The following is a 10,911-nucleotide window of genomic DNA, read 5'->3' as shown; positions in this document are numbered from 1 at the left end:
GTTTCTTTCAGCTCTGCAGACACTAAGCAGAAAAAAATGTTGCTAAAAGGTAGGATTCTGAGATCAAGACCACAACTTATGTTGGCTGGTGCCTGGGCCACTGGGATCTGCCGCCTTCTTTCTTCACTGTGTTGTGCCTTGATTTGGATGCCCAGTCTGGAATTTTCTAAAGATGGTCTAAAACAGTACTAGAGCTTCAGGACAAAGACAGAGGTTTTTCCAATTTGTAATACTTTGTTTCTCTACTCAAATAATTTCAAAGACCTTGTCCAAGTAACTGCAAATTTTCTTTCTCATATTGTCCCCATTCTTATTTGGGGATTAAATTTAGGGTTCTTAATTGTTTGTCATCTGAATGTACCTATTGAGAAATCCATTAATTTTCCAGAACTCAGGTCAGTGGGAGTCTTCCGGCCCACCTGTCAATGACTTGGGCCCAGGATCTGCAGAATACTGTCCTTCTTACTGCCAGCATAGAGTGTGACCCACCAGCATGACCTGGGGAACTTCTGCATGTCCCATTATTTCCTGGCTACTCTGTCAGCCCCATATATCTGCCAGCAGCTAGGAAATTGGCCTGAATCTGTGCTTGGTTGTGAATCAAAAGAATTCCAAAGACACCTTTGCAGCCCTTGTTTCCGCACTGCATAACCTTCCTAGCTGTAACTAAGAATCATAGCTGACACAGTAATGCATAGGCTTTCCTACATGATTCTTGAAGTGTTTAATGAAATATTAATGAATAAATGCTGTGCACTTCTGCAAAGCAGGAGATACTATACCATGTTTTACAAATAAGGGAATCATACCATAGTGTAGTAAAGGCCAAAGGCCACGGATTGGATTAATACCAAAAGTTGGGACTGTTGGATGGGACTTGTTCCCAGTATTGCATGCTAAATCTCAAAAGTGTGATCTTGTGTCTGAACAGTAGACACATTGCCTACTGCCTAAAAAACCTGTTAAGTTGAAGACTGCGCCTTTGCTATTTAAGTTCCACAGCAGAGAAAAATAAAGTAACAGATATATATCAATAAAATAATTATGGACAGTTACCAAAGTATTATTTAAGCAGTGCAACACAGTTTACACATAAAGAATAAGCAGGGAACATTTTCTAGTAAACACCTTCAAAACAGGTAATTGTGAATGTACCAGTGTTGTCATGTGTACAACAAAAGAAAAGTTAATGTCCTGGAGGTTTATTTAGTAAGAAAATCACACTAATGTAGATCTAATCAGCAGGAACTAATGTTTGTACGGTGCTATGATGATACGTAAATCTACCAAAATACTGTGTTACTTTGTTCACTCAGATTTGCATGTATGTGCTAAGTATTTGATCTCCGGACGCTTTGCATTGCAATGAATGGGTGAAATGAGAACAAGAGAACTAGTCTGGAGAAAGCAAGAGGATGTTACCAGACATCGAAGTTCCAAGGTGAAGGTGGCAACACCACATCCCTGACTCAGCAGTATCAGTAGTTTTCTGTGTTGGCTATCAGCCAGATTTAATTCTGAACCCTGTATTGGGGTTAAGATTCTTGAAACAGTAATCAAGCGGTAAAGAAATCTCTGCCTTTTTTTCTTTAAAGGATAATTGTCCCAGCTGTTTTTCATCATCAGCATTGCTTATCTTACCAACTCTGCAGCTAGGTGTTCATTTCTTAGCAAGGAATAGATTTCATCTGTGATGCATTGAGCTTCTTCATTTCTCGTTTCTTATTTTTTATCATAGTACAGTGAAGTGAATGTCTAAATGTTTGTTATGCATCTTTATGGTCCAGTTCTGAGTTCTATTGACTAAAATATGGGCATCAGTAAGCCATTATGTGAGATCGTGACAGATTCTCTGCTAATCATTCTTTTGCATTAAAATGGTCCAAAACATATACTACAGCATCACATGAGTTATTCTGATCCGCTAACAGATGTCCTTGTTGTCAGCCAGCTGGCAAAGAGACAGCAGAAGACATTAAACTGGTGCTTTAAGTGGGACAATAGGTGGCAGCAAGCCATACTACCACTCTTACTTTGAACATCAGCATGTCAGTGGGTTTGGGAGGGAGTCATCTATGTTCCCAACACCTGCAGGAACTCTGAGAAAGCAACTGTCTTGTTTGATCACTTACAAACGCTTTGGATCCGTTGGCCCAGAAGCCACCACTGTCACAGAAAGGAGTGGTGGAAGGCAGGGTGTACAGGACTCCAAACCATACTGCTATGTCTTTGCTTCGTTTGAACTTAATTTGCTTTTTTAATAAAAAAAGACAATTAGACTTGCTTTTGTGCATGAACTCAGAAACATACAGTGGAATAGGGTTCAGAAAGACATCTTTGGGAAAGACGGGAAACCCAAAGCAGCCATTCAGCAATGTGTGATTCCATTTACGATGCTTTTGAAAACACAAGTGTAACTCCCTTTGCTCTCATCAGCAGCTTGATGCCTGCTTTTCAAGCCTTCAGAGTCCCTGAAGCTTGAACTCACACCTAGAGGGGTACTTCATTGTATCTCCATGCCTCCAGTCCTCTACGCTATGGTCTAACCAGCAATTTGTCTTCAATCTTGAATTTCTGTTACCCCTGGCATGTACAGGAGAACTACAAAAGAAAATACTCTGTTCTGATGAGACTTATAAAGAGTTATGAATTTGAGAGCTAATAATTGGTTTTACATACTAGAATAACAGTCCAAGCTGAAACAGTGAAATGCAGAGTGTGTGCTTTTAAAGGTGCCATTTACAGTATTTTTACTGTAAAAAAAACAAATAAAAATAAATTCTTATTATTTTACCCACGGATGATGTAGGTTAAGTTACTAGTAATGGTGTGGTTTATTCAGTTAATGCTTGGACTTAGTAGTTACAATAAATTATCCCAGGACCTTCAACAGGGTGAGAATAAGGGAACTCTTAGAAGTGGAATTACAGGTTTCTCACTGTTGTATGATACATGGTTCCAAAAGGTTCCAAAAGGTTCCAAATGCCCCAACAGCCCTCTTGCAGACTTCTGAGCAGTTCTAAAGAAAAGGTTGTTTTCAGTTGTGCGTCTTTCTCTAGTTGCCTGTGTTAAAGGATTCCAGTTATATGCTTTCAGTGTTTCTCCCTGAAATCTTAGAGAAAAGAATTAATCCTTTACATAACATCTTACAGTCTCAGAGGAACGTACTGCTTTAACTTTTGTGGTTATTTCTTGGTTTTAGGAGGCCTAAGTGAGGTTATGATGAACTCTGTGAGTGGCTGTGTGAAGATGAATAGCAAAAACCTTGTAATATTTGGATATTCAGAACTTTAAAAAAAAGGGGTTTCATCAGCAAGTGAAATTAGACAATGATGTTCTCAATTTTCACTATTTTGTAATCATTATGGCAAATTACAGCTTGTAAAAAAAGTTTTAAGAGAACAGATATTTGAAATGGTTTTCTTTTTCTTACTTTTTTTTGCATTTTTAAAATTCAAAAGCAGTCTCATGTCTAGATGCTGTGTTTTTTGTAACTTTTGAAAGCAATGCTTTAAAATTAAAATCTCATCAATCGCTAAGATGTGATAGTACAAACTATACAGTTCTAGTAAACAGCACTCTATTACTGGATTTAACATTTCAAGAATTGTGGGCTTTATTAATAGCTAGTTTTGTTCATTTTAAGCTACTGTCATTTTATTATGGCTGTAAAGCTGTAGGAACTAAGTGAATAGAATGGGAGTAATTTTCATTTTAGGTATGTCAATAGTAATTTTCTAGTTTTGCACTGTGTTTGAAGACTTGTAATACTCAAGTGGCCAACAAGTTGATGATCTGAACTGTAACTTGGAATGTACAATTTTCTCCAGAAAAAGGTATGTGCTACCCCACATATCTTGCAGCTTTTCTTATGGTGCCATTGATGACTACTTGAGACTGCAGTCTTCTGTTTCATACCATTTCATCTGAAACGGGCAGTTAACAGATATTAAGATCTAGCCGTCCATCTAAATGAAAGGCATTCAAGGTGTGGTGAAGCTTCACACAGAGATAGAGATGTTGTATTTTGGAAGATGAGAATCTTAAACATTTTTATCAGGAGCCTGTAATTCAGATAATTTAAAGATCAGTATTCCCTGCTGCCTCCCTGTGAAGGTGGCATTCCTGTCACTCTCACATGAGAATCAGCATTTAGACAGCTCAAGCAGGAGTGAAAGCAGCCTGCATGTAGTTCACGGTGTTAAAACAATTAGCTGGTATTGCCAATAGAGCTTTAAAAAAGAAAAAAAAGGAATAAACAAATTTAAAAGATTCAGTACATGTTTAGTTTGGAGATATCATTTTATTCTTGGATTATTGTGGGTGACCACATGAAGAAAATCATAAAATCGAAACCAGGATGTCATTGCATGAACATGGTATGGGGAATCAAGGTTGTTTTTTGACAAAAATTGTGATAGCAAAAGCAATTTCTTATTAAAGAAATTACCTGATTAACTCTGATTAAGGAGTTTTATATTAATATGCTATACCGTTGAACAGCCAGTATCAAAATAGTCAATAGGTTTCAAGTGGTGCAGCATTATACTGTCCTTATCCCATTCTCCTTGTATTGTCTTCAAAGGTTCTTTTGACATGGGATGGATGAATTTCTCGAATGTGTCCTCTAAGGGGCAGCATTGAAGAGCATGTGTGTCTCTGTAAATGGCTGCTTCTATTTATAAGGAGTAGATATAAGTAAGTGATTAACAAATGAGTGCTTATTCTCTGTTGCCTGGAATTACGGGTTTTCAAACCAGTAACCAGTATGTTTGGGAGTCATTACTACCAATCTGTCAAAAATCCTGTAGCAGACATATTTCAGTTTAAGTGATAAAACCATTGGAATACTCCCATTCTGTGGATTACTCAAAATAATACAAAAAAGTTGGGTATTTTGTTAATTTTTTTTAGTCAATAACTGATGGCAAAGCCTATTTGCATTTCTTTCTTGTGAGAAGTATCAATATTATGTCATTTCCAGAAGCAATATGTCATCTTGACTAAAGCTAATTAGATAATGTCAAGTCTTTCCTGTCAGTATTGCACTTAAACAGTATTGTGTGGGTGACTTAATATGGGAATATTCTGGAGTATTAATATCACTGGCTTAGTCCTGTACGTTAGATCGCAAGAGTATCTGCTTCTTCTGTATTAAAGTCCTGTGATAAGAGGAAGAGCTTGGCATTAATAATGACAAAATGGTAGTGCTTTGTCCTTTACTTGCAGTCAGCCTCAGAGGCATGGATAATCATTTAGGAAGAACAAAGTTCAAGTGTTCTTTTTCCCCTCTGACAAAGCAGCAGTTTAATGTCTTTACCCTGCTTTGTCTTGTCAGTGTCCCAGTAGAAAACTGGTAGAGTCTTGTTTTCTGTGCAGGAGCTGCCCCTGGGTAAGAAGGCCTTTGAATTTGTCTTGTATAATTTATCTGCCAGAGCAAAGTCCTTTTTTTTTTTTTTTTCTGGTGTGCCTTTATAAAAAGATAACAACTTTGTGTTTATAAAAATATAATATCTTTCATCGGAACAAGCAATTTTGGCTGAATTTGGGTTCATGGGGGAAAGTGGCATGAGTATCAATCGTTAAAGACCGCATCAGAGATGCACAAGGGTTCCAAACCAACTGTAAATAGGGGGACAGGTTGTAAGTCTGACAGTGTTTGACTTTGTAACCATAATGACTTTTTGTTTAGTGTAGTTCATTCTACAGAACAAGATAAATTCATGCACACACATCCTGTCATTGTTTGATAGTCCTGTGCCTGATACATCTACCGCGCTGCTGAACTGTCAGCTGTGCTCTTGCTAGTTATAATATCATATGTTTTCTCCTCAGGGAAGGAGGAAGGATAAATATATAGAGGAGGTGTGAGGAGTTCCTGGATTATTATAAGCCGCATTTAGTAACGAAAATTTTTTGCTAATAAGTATTCTAGCATTTATTGTTTCTAAACTTCTCTATGTTTGCAGCTGGCACTATTAACTAAGGCAGTTTCAGTGCTGAATCAGCGGTGAGGTTTCAAGTATGGGCAGAATACCAGCTGCTGCTGGGGATTTCACCACATTCTTCTGAATGCTGATTTCTTCCTTATATCAGCAAAGCTTCATGAAAAATTGTGTTGACTTAGCAGTCTTGTGCATGTATCCATGAGAGCATGATGACCTCAGCCATCATCAACAAGTGAGGCTGCAATGTCTTGTAGTATCCTCTTCAGGTAAGTTCTTAAATAAGATAAGCTAGTCCAATTGAAATGGAGTGATTACTCCACTTTTACACAAATCTGTGAGAGCTATCTTTTTATCCTAGGACAGTTGGATGTGGTTTAGCGGCACAATTGGTAGGCAAAATTGATGCATTTGTGTTTAAGTGCTTGCGAGAAAGTGATGGTGTTTCCAGTTAGCCAGTGCTAGCCAATGCTAGCTTTGAACATTCGGCTGCTGATTTCCCAGTGAATTGCTGCACACTGTCAATCCATGTCCTCCTTAATCATTACCTGTTGAGATGACGTGCCACCATTCTTCCCGTAATTAGTTTCTAAAGGTTATTTCCATCTCTATGCTGATGTGAGTGAAGCATATGTTTGCACCTGCCGATTTCTGCCAGCAGTGAGGCTTTTCCAGTAATATTTCTAACTTCAGCTTTCATCTTGTTTTCTGTGCAAGAGATATGCAAAGGTCTTTGGCAGCATCATATCTCAAAGACTTCAGTTTTCTACCTCTCAGCAGAATTAGCTTCCCACAATTTCTGTCTAGAGTTTGCTGTGGAAGAAATGGAGTTTTTCACCAGTCAGGCTTTCAAATGATTCAAGATGCAGTTATTTCCAGATGGTCTTAAGGCAGGTATAAAAATTGTCGAGTCAGCACCTGTAATTCCACGTTACATAGACTGAGCCAATTTTTAATTTCTCTGTAACAATCTCCTTCATTAGATCTGTATAATCCTATATAAGTGAATTCAGCTACTGCATATCAATTTGGCATTAATTATGAAGTTTCTTATGTGCTATTTTTTAAGTCAGTGCTCAGTATATATTTCATGCTGGTTTTAGTGACTTAATTTAATCTGATAGGGTTCAGCCATTTATAAGTGTAGAGCTTGGGGGAAAGTACATTATTTTACCTGTGTTAAAACACTACCTAGGCAAGGAGACTGGAGGTAGGTAGCATCTAAGAACAGTAATGAAGTGCTCTGTTAGCTGCTGCAGTTGTCAGGACTTGGGATGTTAGGTTGTGAGTAAGGTGCAACAAGACTAAATAATGTATATTTGATCTATACCTTTCCATTATACAAAAGACAAGAAAGAAGTATTCTTTGGTTCTGGATTTCTGGCTGGGGATATTGTGATTTGATTACACCATACTGCATATTCTGATCTCACCTAGGATAACTGCTGTTGTAGAAAAAAACATTTCTCTACCCACTTCCATACAGACTTGAAATGGTTATCCTTATGGACTACAAGAAGAGATAAGATCAGCAAAGAAATTCTATTTTTGTTGCCTGTGTGAGGGCACTTATTCAATTACCATGGCAGACAAATGGAATATACCATCTAGCTTTTAATATTTGGCAAATTCTGAGCCATGCAATCCAAGTGGTATTGGAAATTCTACAGGTAATGTAGAGTTAAAGGATGTGTCTCACCAATGTTTATGCTTTCAAAATCATAGAATCCTAGAATGGTTTCGGTTGGAAGAGATATTAAAGATCATCTAGTTCCAATCCTACTGCCATGGGCAGGGACCCCTTCCACGAGACCAGGTTCCTCAAAGCCCCATCCAACCTGGCCTTGAACACTTCCAGGCATAGGGCATCCACAACTTCTCTGGGCAACCTGTGCCAGTGTCTCACCACTCTCATAGTGAATAATTTCTTCCTTATATCTAATCTAAATTTACCCACTTTCAGTGTAAAGACATCACCCCTTGTCCTGTCACTACATGCCCTTGTAAAAAGTCCCTCTCCAGCTTTCATGTGTGCCCCCATCAGGTACTGAAAGACTGCTACAAGGTCTCCCTGGAACCTTCTCCAGGCTGAACAACCCCAACTCTCTCAGACTTCTTTCCAGCCCTCTGATCATCTTCATGGCCCTCCTCTGGACTCACTCTAACAGGTCCATGTCCTTCCTATGTTGCGGGCCCTGGAGCTGAACGCAGTACTCCAGGTGGGGTGTCACAAGAGTGGAGTAGAGGGAGAGAATCACCTCCCTTGGCGTGCTGGACATGCTTCTTTTGATGCAGCCCAGTATACAGTGGCTTTCTGGGCTGTAAGTGCACATTGCTGGGTCACATTGAGCTTCTCATCAGCCAACACCCCCAAGTCCTTCCTTCCAGGGCTGCTCTCAATCCATTCTCCACCCAGCCTGTATATGTGCTTGGGATTGCCCTGGCCATGCAGGACCTTGCCTTGTTGAACTTTATGAAGTTCATATAGGCTCACCTCTCAAGCCTGTTGAGGTCCCTCTGGATGGCATCCCTTCCCTCCAGTGTGTCGACTACACCACACAGTTTGTTGTCAGAAAACCTGCTGAGGGTGCACTCAAATCCCACTGTCCATGTCACTGACAAAGATGTTAAACAGCGCCAGTCCCAATACCAACCCCTGAGGAACGCCAGTTGTCACTGGTCTCGGACAATGTCTCATGGACATTGAGCCATTGACCACAACTCTTTGGGTGCGACCATCCAGACAATTCCTTATTCACCAAGTGAATCCAAGTGGTCCATCCATCAAATCCATGTTTCTCCAAATTAGAGACAAGGACGTTGTGCAGGACAGTGTCAAATGCTTTGCACAAGTCCAGGTAGATGACATCAGTTGCTCTTCCCTTACCCACCAACACTGTAACCCCATCACAGAAGGCCACCAAATTTGTCAGGCATGATTTACCCTTAGTGAAGCCATGTTGGCTGTCACCAATTACCTCCTTATTTTCCATGTGCCTTAGCATAGTTTCCAGGAGGATTCTGCTCCATGATCTTGCCAGGCATGGAGGTGAGACTGACTGGGCTGCAGGTCCCGGGTCTTTCTTCTTTCCCTTTTTAAAAATGGAGGTTATGTTTCCTCTTTTCCAGTCCATGGGAAGATCACGGGACTGCCACAACTTCTCAAATACGATACATAGTGGCTTAGCAACTTCATCTGCCAGTTCCCTCAGGACCCATGGACGCATCTCATCAGGTCCCGTGGACTTGTGCACCTTCAAGTTCCTTAGATGGTCTCGAACTTGATCTTCTCCTACAGTGGGCAGTTCTTCATTCTCCCAATCCCTGCCTTTGCCTTCTGTGACTTGGGTGGTGTGGCTTGAGCACTTGCCAGTAAAGGCTGAGGCAAAAAAGTCATTGAGTACCTCAGCCTCCTCCATATCCCAAGTAACCAGGTCTCCCATTTCCTTCAGAAAAGGGCCCACATTTTCCCTAGTCTTCCTTTCATTACTGACATACCTATAGAAGCTTTTCTTGTTGCCCTTGATGTCCCTGGCCAGATTCGATTCTATCAGGGCTTTAGCTTTCCTAACCTGATCCCTGGCTGCTCAGACAATTTCTCTGTATTTCTCCCAGGCTACCTGTCTTTGCTTCCACCCTTTGTAGGCTCAATTCTCTGTAGCATGGAGCAGCTTCACCCTGATAAGCCCCAATGTCAGTAAGGGGGACCAAATCCCTCCCACAGTGGGATTTCTAACAAATTTTGCTGCAGAAATAAGTTCATCAGAAATTGTCAAAAATGGAGTTCTGTTTGTATTCAGTGGAAGCTATAAAATTGAAGATTTTTTGTATGTGGTTTTAGGCAAAGCATTTTTATTCTTTTAAATTTCTCCTTGGAACATCTTCCATATGCTAGAATATTTAAAGTGTATTTTTAAATAGTGACTGGCAATCTGTGAAACACCATTTTAGCATGAATGAGGTCATATGCTACTAAAATACTACTTATGCTAGGAAACTGAGATGAATTGAAAGTAGCACAGCTAAAAAAGGGAAGGCAACAGGTGTTTTATTAGATAGCAGATATTGGCTTTTTTTACGTCTGTAGAATAACTGATACTTCATCCTAAAAATTGTTGTTACAGATTTGCATGTTTCTACTACTGTAGAAGTCCCAGTGTTCCTAATTCAGGGTGTTTCTTTAAGGAGTTTTTGATGAATAAAACATGATATCCTCTCCTAGCATATCACCAGTTGCATAATGTGATACAGGGTTGAAAGAGTTTTGCTTGGGTACCAGACATCTGATGACTAAGAATATGCTCGAAATGATACCGGGCAGGCTGTGCTCCTGCACAAAAAACCTGGTGTTATCAGCATTCTGTAGTTTTCACAGAGTTGACTGTAAGGTGTATGTGCAGCCTGTTATAAAGAAGTATTTTTTGTGATGCAATAAATGGGAGAGTAATTTCCTTATATGCACAGATTTTAGTCACCTACTTAGTGAATAAGAGAAGTGGGATCATCTCTACCCAAAATTTACAACACCTTTGACTATATCAATACAGGCTGGGGGATGAAGGGATTGAGAGCAGCCCTGCCGAGAAGGATGTGGGGGGCCTGGTGGATGAAAAGCTGGACATGAGCCGACAATGTGCACTTGCAGCCCAGAAGGCCAACCCTATCCTGGGCTGCATCCAACGCAGCGTGGACAGCGGGTCGAGGGAGGGGATTCTGCCCCTCTACCCCACTCTGGTGAGTCCCCACCTGGAGTCCTGCGTCCAGCTCTGGAGCCCTCAGCACAGGGAGGACATGGACCTGTTGGAGCAGGTCCAGAGGAGGCCACAAAAATGGTCGGTGTGAGGACAGGCTGAGAGAGTTGGGGTTGTTCAGCCTGGAGACGAGAAGGCTCCGGAGAGACCTTACTGCAGCCTGCCAGTGCTTAAAGGGGGCTTCTAAGAAAGATGGGGACAGACTTTTTAGCAGG

This window comes from Phaethon lepturus, unplaced genomic scaffold (genome assembly GCF_000687285.1).
Source record: "Phaethon lepturus isolate BGI_N335 unplaced genomic scaffold, ASM68728v1 scaffold3376, whole genome shotgun sequence".
In the NCBI taxonomy this organism is placed as follows: domain Eukaryota; kingdom Metazoa; phylum Chordata; class Aves; order Phaethontiformes; family Phaethontidae; genus Phaethon; species Phaethon lepturus.
This window is presented reverse-complemented; position numbering follows the sequence as displayed.